The 19,038-nt window shown below is 43.7% G+C and overlaps 1 protein-coding gene across 6 annotated transcripts in view; it reads left to right on the plus strand.

Moving 5' to 3' along the window:
• Lypd6b (LY6/PLAUR domain containing 6B) overlaps window positions 1-19,038 on the plus strand; it is a 159,076-nt gene that overhangs the window by 64,382 nt on the left and 75,656 nt on the right. Inside the window, exon 1 of one of the 6 annotated variants that reach the window (XM_029474298.1) lies at window positions 15,266-15,319. The exons of the other annotated variants lie outside the window; for them this stretch is intronic. The gene's annotated coding sequence lies outside the window, so the exon portion shown is untranslated. Of the gene's footprint in view, window positions 1-15,265; window positions 15,320-19,038 lie in introns of those variants that run through there. 6 annotated transcript variants of the gene reach the window in all.

Consider the following 19,038-nt stretch of genomic DNA (forward strand, 5'->3'; position numbering starts at 1 on the left):
AAGAAATGGTTTGTATATGACTGTATATGAAAGCCTCTTTTCGTTGTAGGACTGGGCAGTGTAGGTGTTCATCATTATTTGGCCACATTCCTTGGGTCATATAGCTCTGTGCTATTCTGAGCCATAGTCTTACCAAATATCCTTTGTTACTATAACAAGTAGCCATTGCTATGTAACAAAGCATTTATCATCTCTGAACTCCACTGGGCAATTCTAGGTCATTCTCTCATGATGTGTTAGATGTTGACCAAAGCTGCAGTCATCTACAAGATTTTTGGGACTGGAAGATTTACTTCTAAGGTGGTATACATGGGTAGTGTTTGATACTGACAAATAGGTCTCTCTCCACTAGGGCTACTTCACACAGCTCCTGAGAATCCTCATGGCATGTGCTTGGCTTTCCAGTGAAGGCTATATAAGCAACCGAGGAAGAAGAAACTCCAGTGTACTTTCAGAAGTCACATGTCAAAGGTGATCAGAATCCATGCGGTATACGCACCATATTTGCATTATCCTTCCATCTGTTGATGGATGTCTATGTTGATTCTATTTCCTAGATATTGTGAATAGAACAGTTACCAACATGGATGAACAAAATTTTTCATAATAACATAAAAAGAGTCTTTTGGGGATATGCCCTAAAGTGGTAACTAGGTCCTGTGAGCCACACACTGCATGTTCTCATATGCCCATCTTAGTATCTGTTTTTGTATCTGTGCATTTGTGTGGGCGTGACTGTATGAAGATGGTAGGGAATTAGAAAAAGGTCCATGAAAGGAGAGGGGAAAAGAGTTTAGGGAAGAGAAATATAAAGGATATCAGCACCATGTGTGGTGTGAAAGTTAAGGGGGAATGTTGGGGAGAGAGGGTATAAGGGGAAGAAACGGGCAAAGAAAATGAGATCTCAAGCCAAATTTTGGTAATACAAGCTTATAATGCTAGCATTCCTTAAGCTGGAGGCTGGAGCATCCAACATTAGAGCTCTATTCTAGGTGAGCAGGGCTAAAAAAAAATGAGACATTTGTTAAACACACACACACACACACACACACACACACACACACACACGGGAGAGAGAGACAGAGAGAGACAGAGAGAGAGGCAGAGAGAGAGACAGAGAGAGACAAAGAGAGAGAGAGAGGCAGAGAGACAGAGAGAGACAGAGAGAGAGGCAGAGAGACAGAGAGAGAGAGACAGAGAGAGACATAGAGAGACAGAGAGAGGCAGAGCGACAGAGAGAAACAGAGGCGGGGAGGAAGATATTGAGGACTGAAAGTCATCCAGAGTCTTGATGCTTTCTATGACATTTATTTTTTCTCTATGTAAGTTTCAAGATGTCCTCTATCTTCTGAGGGATTGTACAACTATATGAAAAGGTGTTGAATGATGTAGATACTCAGTGGGCTCCTTAAGTATAGAATATCATGGGCTGGTGAGAAATCATTAGTAAGCCGGCATACGGCCAAGCCTGACAACCCAAGTTTAATTACTGGAACACAGCAGTGTCAGAGATAATAACTGACTTCTGCAAGTTGTACTGTGAGCTCCACACACATGCCATAGCACCCCCAATAAACAAACAAACAAACAAATAAATAAATGTAAAAGTATTTTTAAGGTTGCACATTGTCATTTCTACCCAGTTCTATTGGTTATGTGCCTCAGGGTGCGTAGCAGGTGCCGAAGGTGTGAATATCAAACATGATTTGGGACCATTGTAGAGTTGACTGTCACACAAAGACCATTATTTGCTTGAAACATTTTCTTGGGTTTGATAAACAGTTTTAACCATAATTCAGGGATGCCAGCTGATGAGTTCTGGACATTATCGAAAGTGCCACTAGCCTCATACAGGACTGAATATATGGAAAAGGATAGCCTTTTGTGGGTCATTTGCTTGCACACCTGAGAGTCAGAGAGTTTCTGAGACTACAGGTTGCCATGACTTCGGGAACAGTTTCCTTGACTAACCTTGTTATTTGTAAGTTTTTCCACTCTCTTCCCTTTGTAAATATTTTAAAGATAATGGACCAGTCAGGAAGCAAAAGGATCTTGAAAAGAGAGTAGAGATAGCTTCCGCAGGGACAATCATTATGGTGTGATTCACACCTTTTCTGTAAGTTACATCTTATCTAGTCCTTCCATGGGCCAGGCATGGAAGGTGACATCTCCATTTGAAATCAAGCAAACAGATAGAGTAATGCATACAAGGCTATGCAGTGGATGCGTGATCTGAAACTTGAACCAGTGTCTATCATTGAAGGCCAAGGGGAATCTACTGCCTCCTTTTGAATTGTACTAGTGCACACATATGCATACACTCTTTTTTAAATGTTAGGTTTTTTTTAAAAGATTTGTTTATTTTACTTATATAAGTACATTGTAGCTGTCTTCAGACGCACCAGAAGAAGGCATCAGATCCCATTACAGATGGTTGTGAGCTACCATGTGGCTGCTGGGAATTGAACTCAGGACCTTTGGAAAAGCAGTCTGTGCTGAGCCATCTCTCCAGACCCTACTTTCTGATTTACACATACATATGCATACATACATGTGCGTACATGTATGTATATATATGTGTGTATATATTTATGTATATGCATACACCTATACATATATAGTCATTCACGCTCCCCCCATACCCATGCACACACACACACACACACACACACAGACACACACACACGCACACACTATTTGGACATCAGAAAACTGAAAAAACTTTGAAGCTACGCATTATTTGAAAGGCCCTGTCGAAGGTAATTCTGGGCATGAAAACTCTTTCCAGTTGAAATGTGCATTATAAGTGCAGGATCACAGCGTTATTAATCAGCTCAGTGGAGGGGGAAAATGAGCACAATTTCTGTTTTTCTCCTTCAGTCAGGTGATGATAGAGCACCCGCTCATTAATCCTTGCCTCATTAAAACAATAACAGCCAATCCAAGGAATACACTGGAATTGATGTGCAGTTACAGAAGATTACCATTTGCTTAGATGTGGAGTGGAAATAGCACTATTTCAAGTCAGAATGTACTCTGGGATGGTAAATGTTTTAGACAGGAAATCCTGCTAGGCTTAAAACTTCAGGGCAATGTGAAGCCATCAGTTGAACGTTAAGCCATAAAGAGCAGCGTGCCTGTGAAATATTCTGCTGCAATGTCAATGTGGCGTCATGTTTGTTTTCAATAGGAAGACACTGCTTTTGTGACAACCACTATTTCAAGAAAATAGACCTTGGGTACGGGGAAGCACATTTCCCTTGGACTGCCCACCCCTACTCTGGCATGTTCTTCGGTGGCATAGCACATTAACGATGAACTTGAAGACAATCTTGAGAGTGAGCGATGATATGTAGCCCTCATTACATTGCTTTGGCTCCCTGCCCGTAGACACCAGCAGCAAGAGCCTTGATTTCATTTTAAAAGGAGTTAGAAGAATGCGAAGAAGGTCATGGCCATCAATCTGTTATCACTGTGCTAGATGGGCTCTCTTTAAGGGAGGTACGAAGCATATCTTAAAGCCACCGTTGAGGGGTCCAATGACAGAGCTCATCTTGCTGCCTCCCGATGAAAGCATGCAGTGTCTGGGAGAGCCCACGATCACTGCACAACACGAATCGACTGAGAAAATGCTTTTGTTGTAAATCGTTCCAGCTAGAGTCAGCAAATAGTCAGTATATACAGCCAGACATGAATATGAAAGTAGGAAAGTGCATTTTGCCATTCGATGAGGTTTTATTAACTTCACATCGGGGTGAGTGGGTGAGTAGCTGTCGTGCTGAGACCCAATGGCCCCGCTAAAGCTGAGAACGGATTGGAAGGCAGAGTAGAGCCTTGAGGGCCCTGATCTCAGAAGGTAGCCCTGCCACACTAGCTGTAGCCATGAGATTTCCAGGGAGTGTCATGTCCTTTGTCCTATTCCTTTTGCTTTATTTTAAAGGATAATGTACTTCTTTTAAAGAAAATAAAGACTATAGTACTTAGACTCCAGTCCTCCAACACAGGAGTTAGCTCTGTGGGGTTTTTATTTCACTTTTAGATACATGCATATGTTTTTATGAAGTTAAAATTCTGATGCATTTCAAATATGTTTTCTTATCAATGTTAATATAAACTTTGGCAGTTAAAAAGTTTTATCATTAATGTTTCATAGTAATCTTTTTAATTCATCAAGTTGATGTGCTACAATTTAACTATTTTCTTCCTTTTGTACCTTTAAGTTGTAAATTTTCCTTGAGTGAAGATGATAATGAAATAATTCCTTCATAAGGACACCGTGATTTTCGTTTTCTAGGATATTTTCTGAATTTCAGGTTTTGAAGAATGGATTTAGAAGGTCAAGGCCATTTGACTGTTGGTATAACTTACCTTTATAGGTTTGCTTTCTTGAGAGATGTCAAGTGACCTTTCTTCTTTATTTATATTGTTGATTTTGGAGAGGCCAAACTAGCATTCATGAGTAGACAGAATATTGATTTGCCACCTAACCAAGTGTGATAATTATGTCAATAATGGCTTGAACAAGATGCAGACGTCATACCACTGACTCTTCATTCCTTCCCATTTCCCAACTAGCAGTCCCCTGGTGCAGGCAGGGGACACTACCCTCACAGAGTGATTTCATTGCCTGAATGTCGATGTGAAATGTCCCCGTATTTGGATGCAGGTCCCCAACTGATGATATAGTTTTGGGAGGTTGTACAACCTTTAAGAGTCAGGGCCCTGAGAATGATAGGTTTGCTGCTGCCTGTGCCCTTGGGGTTAGAGGTGAGGTGGCAAGGAATCAATGGCACAGACTCCAACAGCAGGTGAGAAACGCTGCAAGCTCTCTGAACACTGCTGCAAGCTCCTTTAATACCCTCCCCCTCCCCACCACCCCGTGCCCTATTGGTCCCAAGAAAGCATCTCTTCTAAACAGCAGTTCCTGATTGGCTGTCTGTGCCAGCAAGCCTTGGTCTCTCAGGCAGTCCTCAATTAGGTCCTCCTGCAGGAGATGCTTTTGTCTTGTCATCCACAGGACTTCTGGCTTCACTCCTCATAACAGCCTACCCACTTCTACAACCCTCTAAGTTCCCATATCTCCCTATGCCATGTTTGGTGGAATGATGTTTCTTGTGTTGGCTGCACACTACACAGCTTGTCTGGGAAAGAACCTGATGGCCAGATAGCATTCTGGAAGCTGGCTGAGGGCCTCTGGGTGTTTATGAATTTTGGGGTTTGTGGGTTCAATATAAACAAATTCTGGATCATTAGATTACTGTTTAAGGCTTGAGCACTGGGGTGTGATTTTAGCGCCTATACCTGCGTATAGGTTCTCGTTCACATTCATTTCAAATAGAAAGAATTGCTTTTAATCCCTCCTTCTCTGCATCCCTCTCTGTCATGGATTTGGTTTACCACTTGGATTATGCTAACTGGGTTCCCAAAATTGCAAGAGAATCCTGTATGCTGATTCTGATGCTAAGGGTCCCTGCCCCCCAGTTGGTTCTGATTAGTAAATAAAGTTGCCCGTTAGCCAGTGGCTAGGCAAGGAGACAGAGGCGGGACTTTAGGATTCGTGGGTAAGGGGACAGAGTGAAGAAGGAGGATTTAGAACAGCCATTCCAGGAAAGCAGAAAGATCAGGCCTGACAAGGGCAGGACAGATAAACAGACAGACAACATGTAAGAGTCAGGCATCATGGCTCAGGGGGGCTGTAGGCCTGGGTCCGGGGAAACCAGGATAGAATATAGGTTTTAGTAAGTAATGATTCAGGAATATCGGATCAGAGAGTGTGCTAGCCGCATGGAAGTTTGGGAGTGGCCCTGTCATTGAGCTGCTTAGGGCCTATTACAATATAAAGCTGCATGTGTGTCCAGAACATTGGGGTATGTAGCGAGGAACTTGAACCACTGCGGCCGGGGCAGTTTAGTAGTTTTAATTGCAGACTGCAATACTTGTTTCCCTCCCTCCCTTGTACCCCATTTCCTTACTTTTCTTTTCCTCCTTAAGGTATTGGGGCTCAGGTAGAACATTACACATGCTAGGCAAATACCGTACCACTGAGCTACATCCCTAGGTAAAAATAAAGATTTTTCATAAATGACCCCCCACACTGTTTACAGTTGATGACTGCTGCGCTGCTGGTCACAAAGCCAGTCAACAAAGAAAAGTTACCCAGTGGGTCTCCTAGGAACTTGGGTGGGAGAACCCACTCATCACTTGGACCCTGGAAGGGAATGCCTGATGAGGGCAACAGGGCTCTTGCCATGGCAAACAGTGCTGGCTACATCTTCATTGGACAGCAGTGTGTTTGGCAGAGCCTCAGACAACACGTTAAATTAATGAGACCCATCTGCATGCTACTGGCTTTATGCCTCGCTTCAACCTGTTCTTTGGTTTGTGTGAGGGTGCTATCACTACAGATCTTGTCCCTGAGTTTTTGTTGGTAGTTGTCTAGGTAGCACACTAATAAGAATAATTAAGGTTAATACTGAGGTAGCCACGGAAAGCAAGCACTCTCCTTTAAAAATGTTCTATCCATAACTCAAGTCATGTAATTGGTGTGCAGAGGGAAGGATATCAAACTGGTGACCCGGGTCTCTGTGAACTGACTTAAGCAAGGAAGGCAGAGATAGATAGATAGAATGACTTTTAAAAATGCTTTTAAAAGGTCTTATGAATCTTCCTCCCAATATTTCTGAAAGGTTTGAGTGGTCTAATAGTCTGTACTGAGGAGATGTCTGCATGCTATTACCCACCTGGCTCACTTGCACTGTGCTTTTTAATTCTTTCCTGTGACATGCGAAGACTGATCTTCCCACGTCCATGGCTTCATAATGAACTCTCATAAATAATCCCTGATTCAAACAACTTGACTCCTAGCACTTGGGAGGCAGAGGGAGGCAGGTGGAGCCTGGTGAGTTCAAGGCCAGCCTGGTCTATAGAGCACATTGCAGCACAGCCAGGGCTACACAGAGAAACTGTCTCAAAAACCAACCAAGCAACTAACCAACTAACCAACCAATCAACCAACTAACCAACCAACCAACCAAACCAAATAATAATCACTGCCTCTTTTTCTAAGGTATAAATTCCATTTTCTGAAAAATAATAGTCTCCAGTTTTTGACTCTTACTGTACTATCTAAGAATGCTTAAATTCTAGGCTTTTTGGGGATTACCAACATGTAATTCTTTTTGGGTACAGAACAAACTGCATGTGCCAGCATAATTTTTTCCTGTTTGGGAGAGAACAGTTTGCTGATAGCAGATAATACATACACTCATACATACACACACACACACACACACACACACTCAGGGCAAGTATACGCCCATGGGAAACACAGGTGGTGTGCGCTGGGCATTTAGTGCATAAGTCTGTTCTGTAGGCAGGGGTTGTGAAACACTGTATAAGTTGGGATCATCCGATACTACTAACAGGTGTTCATGCAAGAGTAGTCTTGTGTTTTCAGCCTTGCATCCTTAGCAACCCACAGAACTGGGATCATTTCTAACGCCTCTGAAGTTGAAGTGGCAGGGCAGTCACCAATTGTTATTGTGGCTGTTCACTAATTCCTCTAATGGAGTTCATCAAGGTGACAGATAATCCAAAAAGCAGATAGCTCATAAATCAGGCGGCCCTGTCAAAGAACTGCGAGTCTCCGTTTCTCTCCAGCCAGTGACCTTTCTGCTTGTTTGCATTAGGATTATGAGAAAGAGAGCCTGGATTCCACAGGCTCAGATACCATTTACAACGTTGCTCCACCCTCTCCCAGGCCACACCCATCAGCCAGGTAACAGGAAAATGAGATGAACGAATGGCCATTTAAGATTTCTTTCAGTAATTTATCCAGAGCTGACCTTGCTGGGATGGGTTCTAAGGGTTGGATGGTCCAGTTCCATCTGCCAGAGCCTCTAGCAGGAAGTTGGGCTTTTCTGCCAAACGGACTTTTCACATTACCCCTCTTACTCCCCACACCGAAACCTCACCACTGGTAAAACCCAGGAGGGCAAACACATCCTTGCCGACCAGTTCATGTAGCCACTTTACAAATTGCTAATCTCAAAGCCTGTTTGCCAGTCAAACAGTGCCCTCCCCAGAAAAACCTTCCACACACAGAACCACGCCTGGCCTGCAGTTAGGATGAAGGGATTACTTTCTAGTCTTGGCTAGGGTTTCAGCTGCCAGAATACCTTCCTCCTGGAAGCCTGCTCCCTGCTGCAGCCCCCTCTCCTCGCTCGGGGAAACCACCCTGCCGCCAGGGGGTGTTCATTCTGTTAAAAGGACTACTCCCCTATCTAAATCACAGTGTTGAGGGAGTGTCTTAAGGAAGGGTTAGGGTGGGAGGAAGCGGTAGGGAGTCCTGGTGCTTGTCCAGGTGACAGGGGACCATGAATCCCTGTGTGTTCTGCGAGTTCAGGCGATATCCAAGGGGTATCCTCTGAGTACTTCAGTGCCACCAGTCTCTAGACTTGTATGCTGTTCTTGACAAGCATCTTAGTTCAGATCTCTTTCCAGCACCACGTTATAGACGTTGGATTTGTTATTTGTTAGGAACATTTAAAGCATCCGTGTGTCAGCTTCTTTCCTTCCTTTTCTACTCTTTGAGCTTCCTCTGGGCTCAGTTTCCTCCTTCCTGAGGTATAGTATTTAGGAGTCCCGCTCACGAAGTTCTGTTGGTAGTAACACCAGTTCTTGCCTATAGGAAACTGAATGTACTTCCCTCTCATCGTGGAGCCATAACTTTGCTGTGTCTTTTGTTAACAGCTGAGAGGCCCCTATCTTGACCTGTGATGTTGCCGTAGAAACCGCTGCCACTAGAGTTGTTACCCATCGTGGCTTCTTTTCTGTCACGATCACGGTTAGGTCTTCTGCAACGGCTCCTCAGTATACATTGATGAGGAACACATTTTATTTCTTCTTCTTGGGGTGGGGGGTATTTTCTGAGCATTTGCTTTTCATTGGTTCCATAAAAATCTCAGCCCTCCCCAACCCCTGTCCTGCATCCTGACCACTTCTAGACTGCTTACAGATTACCGCCATCCCAAGCCACAGCTGAACCCATCCAGTGACTTTAACTTGAGTGATTTTTTTTTATCGATGCTATTGTTATACAAAGTTTTCTTTCGCTAGTTAGCAAATCCTTCTGGCAATTTCCTAAAGTCAGTTTCGACTGTTTGTCTTTCATTGTGTATTGCAGTACTGCATATTTCAATATTTGGTAATCAAGGTGTGGTTCCTATCAGTTCATCCGACTCTCATTATGCTGCTTTGCTTCCTTGTGTTTCAGGGAGCTTATATTTAATTAAATTTAATTTATAGAAATAACAAGGGCCCGCGGAGAGATTTGTTTCTCGTGCTTGGAGCGGTGAGGAAGGAAAACCTGGGATTGTCTTAGCGCTGTCTAGGGTCTTGGCTTGCTGCACACATTTCTGCTTTGCCATGCCTAGGGTCTGGGACTCAGTTTCTCCTTCCAGAAACAGAATGGCTTCTCCTCTCAAAGTCTCATTGCATATGTGCTATTTACCCTTTGTATTTACTGCCCCCTCCCTTCTCTTCCCTTGTTCTCATCTCTCCCTTATTCCCCGCTCCTTTTCTTTTCTGTGTATATGTGTCTACTGATGTACATTTTTCTAGAGCTGGAGCTTATGACATAGTGCAGCATCTTGTTTGTTGTGAGCATGGCCCTACCATTGAGCCACACCTATATCTATCCTTTGTGGAAAATTCCCTTACTTTTTTGATGGTTAAATATGCACTATGATATTTTCTTAGTGTATTTATGTGGGGTCTTATTGTATCATTAGCACACGGGTCTTGTAGACTATAGGTTGAAACATAAAAACGGATCTCAGGAGATCATGTTTGAGTCCTTGTCTTCTTCCAGTTTTAGCGAATATGTTGCAAAACCTTGGGAATGTGCCGCTCTGTTTGGTGTTTTGAGACAGGGGTTCTCTGTGTAGCCCTGGCTGTCCTAGGACTATCTCTGTAGACCAGGCTGGCCTCAGACTCACAAGAGACCACCTGATTCTGCTTTCCAAATGCTGAAATTAAAGGTGTGAATCGCCACTGCCCAGGAAGAAATTGGCTTATGAATATAATGCTCTTTTTTTTTTTGGAGAATTTCATATGTGAGCATTATATTTACATGATTTCCACCTCAAACTCTTATTCCTCCAGCCCTCTCTAATCTCTATCAAATCTATAACTTCTTCGTTATTGTTGTTACCTCCTGTCTTCAACAGGACTTACATGTCACAGAGAGGAAGATGGTCAGGCATCCTTTTTGAATGCATGGCTTATCATTCACACAGGAAAAGAGGAAACAACCTACAGCAAATGAATCTAACAACACAACAACTCAGCTCTAAGTGAGGCCATCAGTATTGGGAGGGAGGATGGAGCCAGAGACAGCGGGCAGAGGTCGCAGGAGTCTAGTTTTGAGATCTGCTTGCAGAAGGCTGTTTAGCTGCGTGTTGCCCCTGTGGTGAAGGCAAGCCAATGAGATGCACATCACCTGCCTTTGGCTTTTGTTTGATAGCCTATTCTAGTTTCAGTCTTTTCTGGTGTTCTGATCCCCTTGATTGTAAACCAGAAGAAAATCTGATGAGAACAACATCAGCCACCTGTCTCTAGGGGAGAAAGGCAGCGCTCACCTGGGTATCCTGTCTCTTTTCTGTTGCAGAGTTATGAATAATCCCTGATTGCTGTCGTGCTGAGTGGGTAAATGACAAAGGGCAGAGGGAATTTTGGTGTCAGACGCCTGTTTTCTCCAACTCTGCTGCATGGATATATTCTAAAGCCACAGAGAGCCATTGGTGATGGTTTACTGGGGACTCGGAAGGCAAGGATGAACAAATGATGCATTTAGAAGGAATTCTAAAAGGGCCACCTTCCTTAGCTTTCTAAGATCATAATAGGAAAAGGAGAAGGATAATTTTTGTATTTCCGAGAGCTAAAGTTGTAGTGAGAGGTTTGGTTTCTTTAAAACCCCACATATGTTATATATGTTTTCTGCTTTAATCCCCCGTGTGGGATATGGATGGGTCTGCTTCAGTTCGTCCACAGTTGTCAACTATGATTGTCTTGTGCTGGGGGGTGGAGGTGGGAAAAGTGGAGTGATTTTTTTTTTTTTTTTTGCCAGCTGCAGATAGTTTAATTCTGGGGTCTCTGGAGAGGGTAAAAAGGCAAGAACCCCAAGAGGGTCTGTGGTAGTGGCTGCTCCACTCTCTGTGCTGCTGGTCTGCTGCATTTGCTATTGCTGGGTTGCTGGATATTCTGACGATGAATATTGGACATGCCCCCCAAAAATGGATAGCCCTAATCAGCAGGAAGTAGCCTATAGAGGTCTACTCCCCCCCTTCCCCTCAAACCTTCTTTCTCTTCTACCTCATACTGTGGGGTTGTAAGGGATTAGGCTGGAATAAGTGTTAGAAGGAAGGTAGAGGTATAAACACCCGATAAAATTATAACGCAAATACACCATTATATAGCAAGTAAAATTCCTTAATGTATAAACAACATTTAAAAATATGAGGGTCAGGGAGATGGATCAGGGGTAAAGGTGCTATTAAGGGCAATGACCTGAGTTTGATACCTTGAACGCACATGACAGAAAGAGAGAACTAACTCCTACCAGTTATCCTCTGACACCACATGTATGACACGATATGTACATGCAAGCACACACAATACATTTTGTAGACAGATAATACACAAAATGTAGTCATAGATCCAGGTATCTTCTGCTTTTTTTAGGGACCCCGTCCCCCCACACTCTCTATGTGCCAACCTTCTCTTTGAGATGCATGCAGTGAACCACCTCATGCAGACATGTAAGCAGCCAGCAGCTGCTGGCTTCCTGCTCTGATTTCTAACTGGAGATGATTTTTGAGGCAAGGCAAGGCAGCTCCTATGCAGGTGGCAAGCATATCCACTGGGTGGGAGAGGCTGCCTTTGAGGACTGAGTGCTTTTGAGAGATACGGGCCTCTCCTAGGGTGTTGGCAGCATCTCTAACCAGTGGTGTTCATCGTGACTAGATGTGCTTTATCGAAGCTCTCTGGATGTAGCTTTGTTTTTAGTAGAGAACTTTTTCAGGTGCTCCTCAATTCTGATAGGGTAAATCATGAAACTATGAGAAATAGGAAATATGATAAGCAGAAAATGAACTTACTATCTCTAACATGCTGACCATCTAGCTTAGCTGTAAGATTCCGAGTCTCAGTTGCTGCTTCCCCTTGTGACCACACCGCTGGCTAGAGGCTGCGTGCCTGCTGCCACAGCCCAGCATCATGGTGGCACATCTGCCCATATTTTGCTAGTCTGGGGAAATATTAGGAAAACAATCTCGGACTGTAGTTTCAAGTGAACATGAATCGCTTTCTCATCCGACACGGCTGGAAATTAGTAAACTGATTTACAGTTAGGCAGGGCCTCTTTGTAAGTTTCTACATATTGCTTATTTCCAGCTCAGTGGTTGGTGGGAGGTTGGAGCTCTGAGTATCACTTAGAATGGGGCCAGTGTAGTGTCTGCCTGGTGGGCTGGGGTACTGGGATAGAAGCAGAAAGAGCCCAGAAGATACAAAACCCTGCTGGAGGGGCTGGGGCACTGGACACCAAGATCACCATCGATTCTGAGAATCATCTTTCTTTTGTGTAATAGATGGCTTTCTTGTTTCTTGTCTCATCCCTTTTGCGCCTCTAAACTCTTGTTCTCTGGGTCTTTGCCTTTGATTTTCAGCAGCCTGTGCTCTGCTGACACTCTGCTCAGACAGAGGGGATGTGCCACATTCCTTTTCCTGAGTACTGCCCCTAGAGGACACTTGCTCAGGACTCTGTGGAGGCCATTCTACCTGGTGAAGGTCTTGTTTCTCCCTTAGATTTCTGAGGACACAGCCAGATGCATTATTCTACTACTGGTACCTTGTTGAAGCCACTATGTACCACTCCACAGACTGTCCCCAGGTCCCACTTCATATGGCTGATTTCTAGATGAATTATTTCACATTGTCCTGGAGTGAAGAGTGAGGTTAAATGTTCTCTTAAGGGAAAAAGAAGGAGGAAATGGGACTGTTTGAATTTGGACATCATGATGATTTGGCCTTTGTTTCAGAACTCTACCACAATGAACATGTAAGCAAATGTTCATGGAATAACTTGCATCTGGAGAAAAATTCAAGTCTTTTGTTCAAAACAAGAGGTTTCCACATCCCGAAGTGGTATCTGGCCTGGTCTAGCTGGATCAGGGCTGAGTAGGATGATTAGGCCGGGATGTGCCCACATCCTTCTCCCTGTGCCTGTCCATACTGAACATTTCCATCTGCTTCAAGTATGTCCTGTCTGGTCTTTCTATCTGAGGACAATGATGTACAAAATCTGAATATTGTTGTACTTGGTGTGTGATTAGGAAAGGCTAGCATGTCTAAGGTCCTCTTTAACAACCTGTTACCTGACTAAAACCTCCTACTTAAAAGCCTTTTATCCCAAATGTCCACAACTTTCATAATAATAATACCTTTCTGTGCCTGAGTGCTTAGATATGCCACACTTCTGCCTGCCGTTGGCAGGCCTCCTGGACTTTTGTTAATCACATGGGCGTTGTGAGTATTAAGTTCACAAGTGGGTGCAGAGGAGATATTCTGATTGAATGCAAATCCTCATCACATGAATGATTCCTACTTCTGGAGAATCCATGGAAAGAGTTGTGCTCTGCAAGTCTCATTAAACTCAGGGATGCTGCTGCTTTTATTGGTCAAATGCTATGGTTTGTGTAACTTTGCTTAACCCATAGCAACTTCTCGTGGAAGAATGTTTTACAGTGACCCATATCAGCTTCTGGTGGGATAACATGGGACACAGAGCCGCATTTTGAGTGTTTCTACAAGGAGGTAGTGCTTGATCTCATTGGCCATCCTGAGTTCATTTCATCTCATGGGCTTTCATGTTTCAGCTCCCTTAATGTTAACATGAAATGCTTCCGAGGCTTTGAGTCCCAGTCCTGTGGTTCTGCTCACTGAAGATAAGCAACAATTTCTCATTTTATTTTATTTTATCATGGGTCACTAATGGGTCTAAATAACCTTCTTAGCTGTCCTGGCAGAACCAAGCGAGAAGAGAAGAGCCAAGAAAGGGGGCCAGGAGAAAATGAAAGGCCTCGTGAGGACGTGTGAGAGAACAAAGCAGGGAGAGAGGGAGAGACATTTTATCTGCTGATTGCTTAAGGGCTGCCCATCTCCTGCATAATAAGCTTGGAATTAGAGAGTCCATCTTCAGATCCTCAAAAGAGGTTTCTGCCACCGTACCTGGCTCTACCCTGTGAATTCCTAAACACCAGAAAACCAGTACTGTATGAGATGTTAATATGTGTTCCTTTCAGACTGGAATACAGACCAGTAGATGACAGCTAACAGCTAGTTAACCTTAACCTGCTTTTAGGTGCATTAATCTGTGTTTAGGGAAGGAAGCAGTAGCCTTGTGAGTTTGAGGCCAGTGGTGGGTACATATGTGGGACTCTCTTAAAAACCGAAACAGCAAAAGCAAGTGTTCCCTGAGGTAATTCACTATGCTCTCTAGCTTCCTTGTTAACTGATATTATTATATATTGGCTCATAACCCTGGTCAGTTTTCTTTATTGTATAGATATGGTTCTGTAATTTGAGTACCTTTTAAATTATTGTTACTTAAAATTAAAAAAACTCCAAGTCTCAAAATTGCATGGTGGCCAGGGCTTCCCTTTCTTTAAATTTGTTGATCAAAGGATGGGAAGGTAGTCAGGACCTAGGATGACCAGGCACATAAAAATTCCTAAGCCTTAATGTCCAGGTATACAAGTGAAGTGTCCCCACCCCCACCCAAAGCTCATGTGCAGAAGGCTTGGACCCCCAGTGCTTCCCAGAGCTCAAACCTTTGGAATATACTTGGATCATGAGGGTCTGTCCTCTCGAAGAGGCTGCACCGTCGATGGACTAAATGGTTGGAGGGGTTAAGCTTTGTTATGGAGTTCCTTCTCTCTCTCCCTTTCCTCGACTTCCCCTTCCCTTTTTCTACCTTCCCCATCTTTGTCTCCCTCTTCTTCCCTTTCTGGCCATCAATGGTTCTGCAGTGTGCTATCCACTAATCTTTTGTCTCATGACAGGCCTAAAAGCAATGGGGAGCCAGCCCAGCCCAGCCCACGATGCGCTGGATCCTCAAACAACCTTTTTTTCTTTGAAGTTGCTTTCTCTCAGATATTCTGCTAGAGATGGAAGGCTGACACACTCACTCGGGTTGGTCTCTTATGTGAAGTCACACAGATCTCTCTGCAAAGGACACAGGACCGGCAAAGACTGTAAGAAAGTAAGGATGAGAGAACAGAAAGAACTGGTAATAAAAGCGTGCACATCCTTCAAAGAGAGAAACAGCTCAGGAAAATACACAGAACCACAGAGCCTTGAAGTAGCTGCCACTCTCACACATTTCTGTCACATCTCTGTGCTTTTCATAGAAGGAAACTGGGACCAAGAAAGTGGAACTGATACACCCAAAGCTATGCAGTCAGCGTGGGCAGAGCTGTCTGTCCTAGCACGCTTCACACTATTACGTCGACAAATCAGAACAGACAACAGATCGATGCATTGCCTTTTAAAAGAAGAGCCAGGCCTGGGATGAAGGTTATTTATTGAGGTATTGAAAGATTAAGCTTTCCAGGCTATGAGTGACAGACACCCTGTGTGCATCAAACAAAGGGAGCACATAGTGCAGCCAGTTCAAAGGGTTGCTGTGGATAAGGCTGGCTTCCCATGTGCCATGACTTAGTTTCTATTTGGGACAAAGGAAAGGGATTTAGTTGAGGTCCTTGAGTTTCTAGCAAGTAGAGCATGGTTCTGTGTGTTCTTTCTCCAGGGAAGAGATTGGATACAACTCAGATACCCCAATCCCTGGCTGATGCCAGTGGACACTGGGCAAAGCCCCGTGTTCTGGCCATCTCTCCTTGGCTGCAGATGGAGAATGGACTCGTGGTCAGCTGCCCATTGACAAGAGGGAGGCTTTGAACTCTTTCAGAGCTGCTTAGCCAGGAGAGTTACTGCTGAAAGAACACGGGCAACTTATTTCCATCTTACAGAAGCGCCGTTTGTTAGCTGCACTTGGCCCTGCCCCATTAAATTAGCCCTGCATTCTCAGTAGCTTGTTGAAAGAATTGCTAGAGCTCTGCTTCATTGCTCCTTGGCAGGCTGCTTAGTGGAAGACTTTGTTAGCAAGCGCCAAGATACAATACTAAGACTTAGAATTAAGCCTGCCCAGAGCCCAAGGCTTTTGTAGACGAATGCTTTTATTTATTTACTTATTTAAAATTTATTCTTCTATGATGCATTTCCATTGTAGTGATGGACCCCGAACAATTATGGGTCAGGAACAGCAGTACCTCTTTAGTCCTTTTTTTTCCAGTTCTCTTTTATGGGGTTCTGGAGCCCTGGTGACTTAGGGAGATCACAGCTTGTAATTTTTGTGAATATTTGACTGCAAAATTTGAAGAGTCCTATAGACTTACGTTCAGCAAAGAAAATGTTTTGGCTGTAAAAATAAGCTGGGGCTGTGAGGTCAGCTTGATGAGGGTCATCGGTTCACAGTGTGGTTGATGTTTGCAGCTTGCCTGGGTCCCTTGCAACTGCCCATTGGTTTTAGATGCAACACAGGGAGTCAGTGCACCCAGTAGGCATCCGTTTCATTTTGAGGTCATAACTAGGTACTGTGGCTGATACATCCTTCTAGTGAGAATCTCCTGGATAGTGTTCTTGGGAGCCATGCAGAGTAGGTATCAGAAGCCATTCTCTATCAGCCAGTCAACAACAGACACAGGACCGTCGCTAGCAAGGCTTCTTGAGATATCTCCTTACGGTGGCCTTGACCTGTAGCAAACCCCTATTTGCAAGAATTAAGGGGAAGAGAAAGTCAGAACAGCATTATTTCCATCCTCCAGTGTGCTTTGGCTTCCCTTGTAGATTGGATGTGAATGAGCCAAAGGAGAAAGATCTAGAAAGATTCATTTGGCAAACATTTTCTACATGCTTACTTGATGCCAGCTCTTGGAGACAAACCCAGCCTGCTCTCAGAGTCCTTTTCTGTGTGGAGGGAATGGGCCAAGAAGCAAGTGTTTGCTGGTGATAAGGATGTGCACTGTAAAAGAATGGAGGAGGAAGGGAGGGCGGGAAACAGGAGATGAGGAGGAAGAAAGAGCAAAGACACCGCTCTGGGATGGGGTCAGTGGTTAACAGTTTGTACAGAGCCTAGGAAAGGCCTTGCTGATAGGTGGCTTTTGAGCAGCTCCTTTCAGATGCCCCACCCATTCCCTTGCTCATTCAGATTGAGGAGTGGGACATTGTCTTCTTACCATAGCCTTATGAGTAACGAGAATTTACTAAAAATCCTGCATGGAAGGTATTTTATTTAAGCAGTCGTTACACCTCAAATTCATTGTTAGATGTATTATGTAGAATTCTGGCTTCATAGAAAGTCACCAAAAAATAAAAAATAAAAAAATAAAAAAAAAGGACTCCAACTTCCCAAACTTTTTATTTCTTTTAAGGTATTTGTAGGCCTAGAAAACGATTCCTTGGGGGATGGGAACACTCACATAAACGTAGAGTTGTTTTTAATGCCTCTGCTGTTCCGATCACTAGAAGAGTATTCATTTGAAATAAAAGCAGTTTTGCTCAGGGATAGATCTGAATCAATGATATAACTTGAAATTATGCCAGCAACCCCATTCTCTCACAGCATATGATACAGTTGGTATAGGAGCTAGGGAAGGAATGTTTTGGTTTTACATTAGACACATCTGGAAGTAAGCCAGGATCTGGAAGCCACGGAGCCAACCTGGGTTGTCAATCACTATTGGCCCAGAAATGCTCTGTAAGAACCTTTGCAGTTGCAATGTTAGCATCAGTGATAGTCAAACAGACAAGGTTAAGGATAGGCTAAACTGGGCAGGAGAGATGGCTAGGCAGTTAGAGTAGTGGCTACTCTATCAGAGGTCCAGAGTTCATATTCTCAGCGCCCACATGGCAGCTCACAACCGACTCCACCTGTAGTCCCCGCACTTGATGCCCTCTTCTGGTATGCAGACATATAGGCAGACAGAACAAAACCAAACCCATATACAGAAATAAACCTTTAAAATAAAATAAGAAAGAATGTGCCAAACTAATACAATACCTTTGTTATTCTCAGTCTTTACTGAACAAAATGAGGCCATGATCACTCCAAGGTTTATGGTTGAAGAGAAGATTTGTATTGTAAACAGAGGGAGGGTACAGCCACGGACATCTGGAAGAGACCAGAGCAGGGAGGGGAAATGGTAGAGCAAACGTGACCAGATTGCTAAACAGGGCCATGAAGGGAACAAGGGATGGAGGAGGGGGCTGGGGTGGGAAAGTGAGAGAGGAGAAGAGAGGGGAGAGATAGATAGATAGATAGATAGATAGATAGATAGATAGATAGATAGATAGAGACAGACAGACAGACAGACAGACAGAGACAGAGAGAGATACAGAGAGAGACAGAGAGACAGAGACAGAGACAGAGAAGAGAAAGGGCCAAGAGGGCAAAGGGAACCTAAAGGATCAAGAGAGAAGGCAAAGAGAGCATGCAGCCAAAATGGCAGGGTTTTAGAAGAAGGGAAGAGAAGCTGAGGGAAGAGAAGCTAAGGCCATGGGCTGGAGACTGGGGTAGAGGGCAGGATGAGAAGAATTTCGAGGACACCAGCACAGGACTCTGTAACAGGCAGTGGCTGAGAGAGCCCAGAGCCCAGCATACACTTTGGTATACTAATAGGCACCCCAGTTAGCCATTTGTCCCAGGTTTCTTTTAGACCTGACACTTATAATGCTGGACATTTGCTGTTTGTTTTTGTAAACTTTAAAAATTTTATTTAGATTGAGAAGTTATTATTTTGTGAGACCTCTGTGTATATTTAAGTATGTACTCATGAGTACACATGTATCTTTTTAAACTTTTTATAGGAATTTAAATTCTACTTATTTTCTTACTTAATTATTCATTCACTTATTAATTTTCAG

This window comes from Mus caroli, chromosome 2, assembly GCF_900094665.2.
Source record: "Mus caroli chromosome 2, CAROLI_EIJ_v1.1, whole genome shotgun sequence".
NCBI classification, from domain to species: Eukaryota; Metazoa; Chordata; class Mammalia; order Rodentia; family Muridae; genus Mus; species Mus caroli.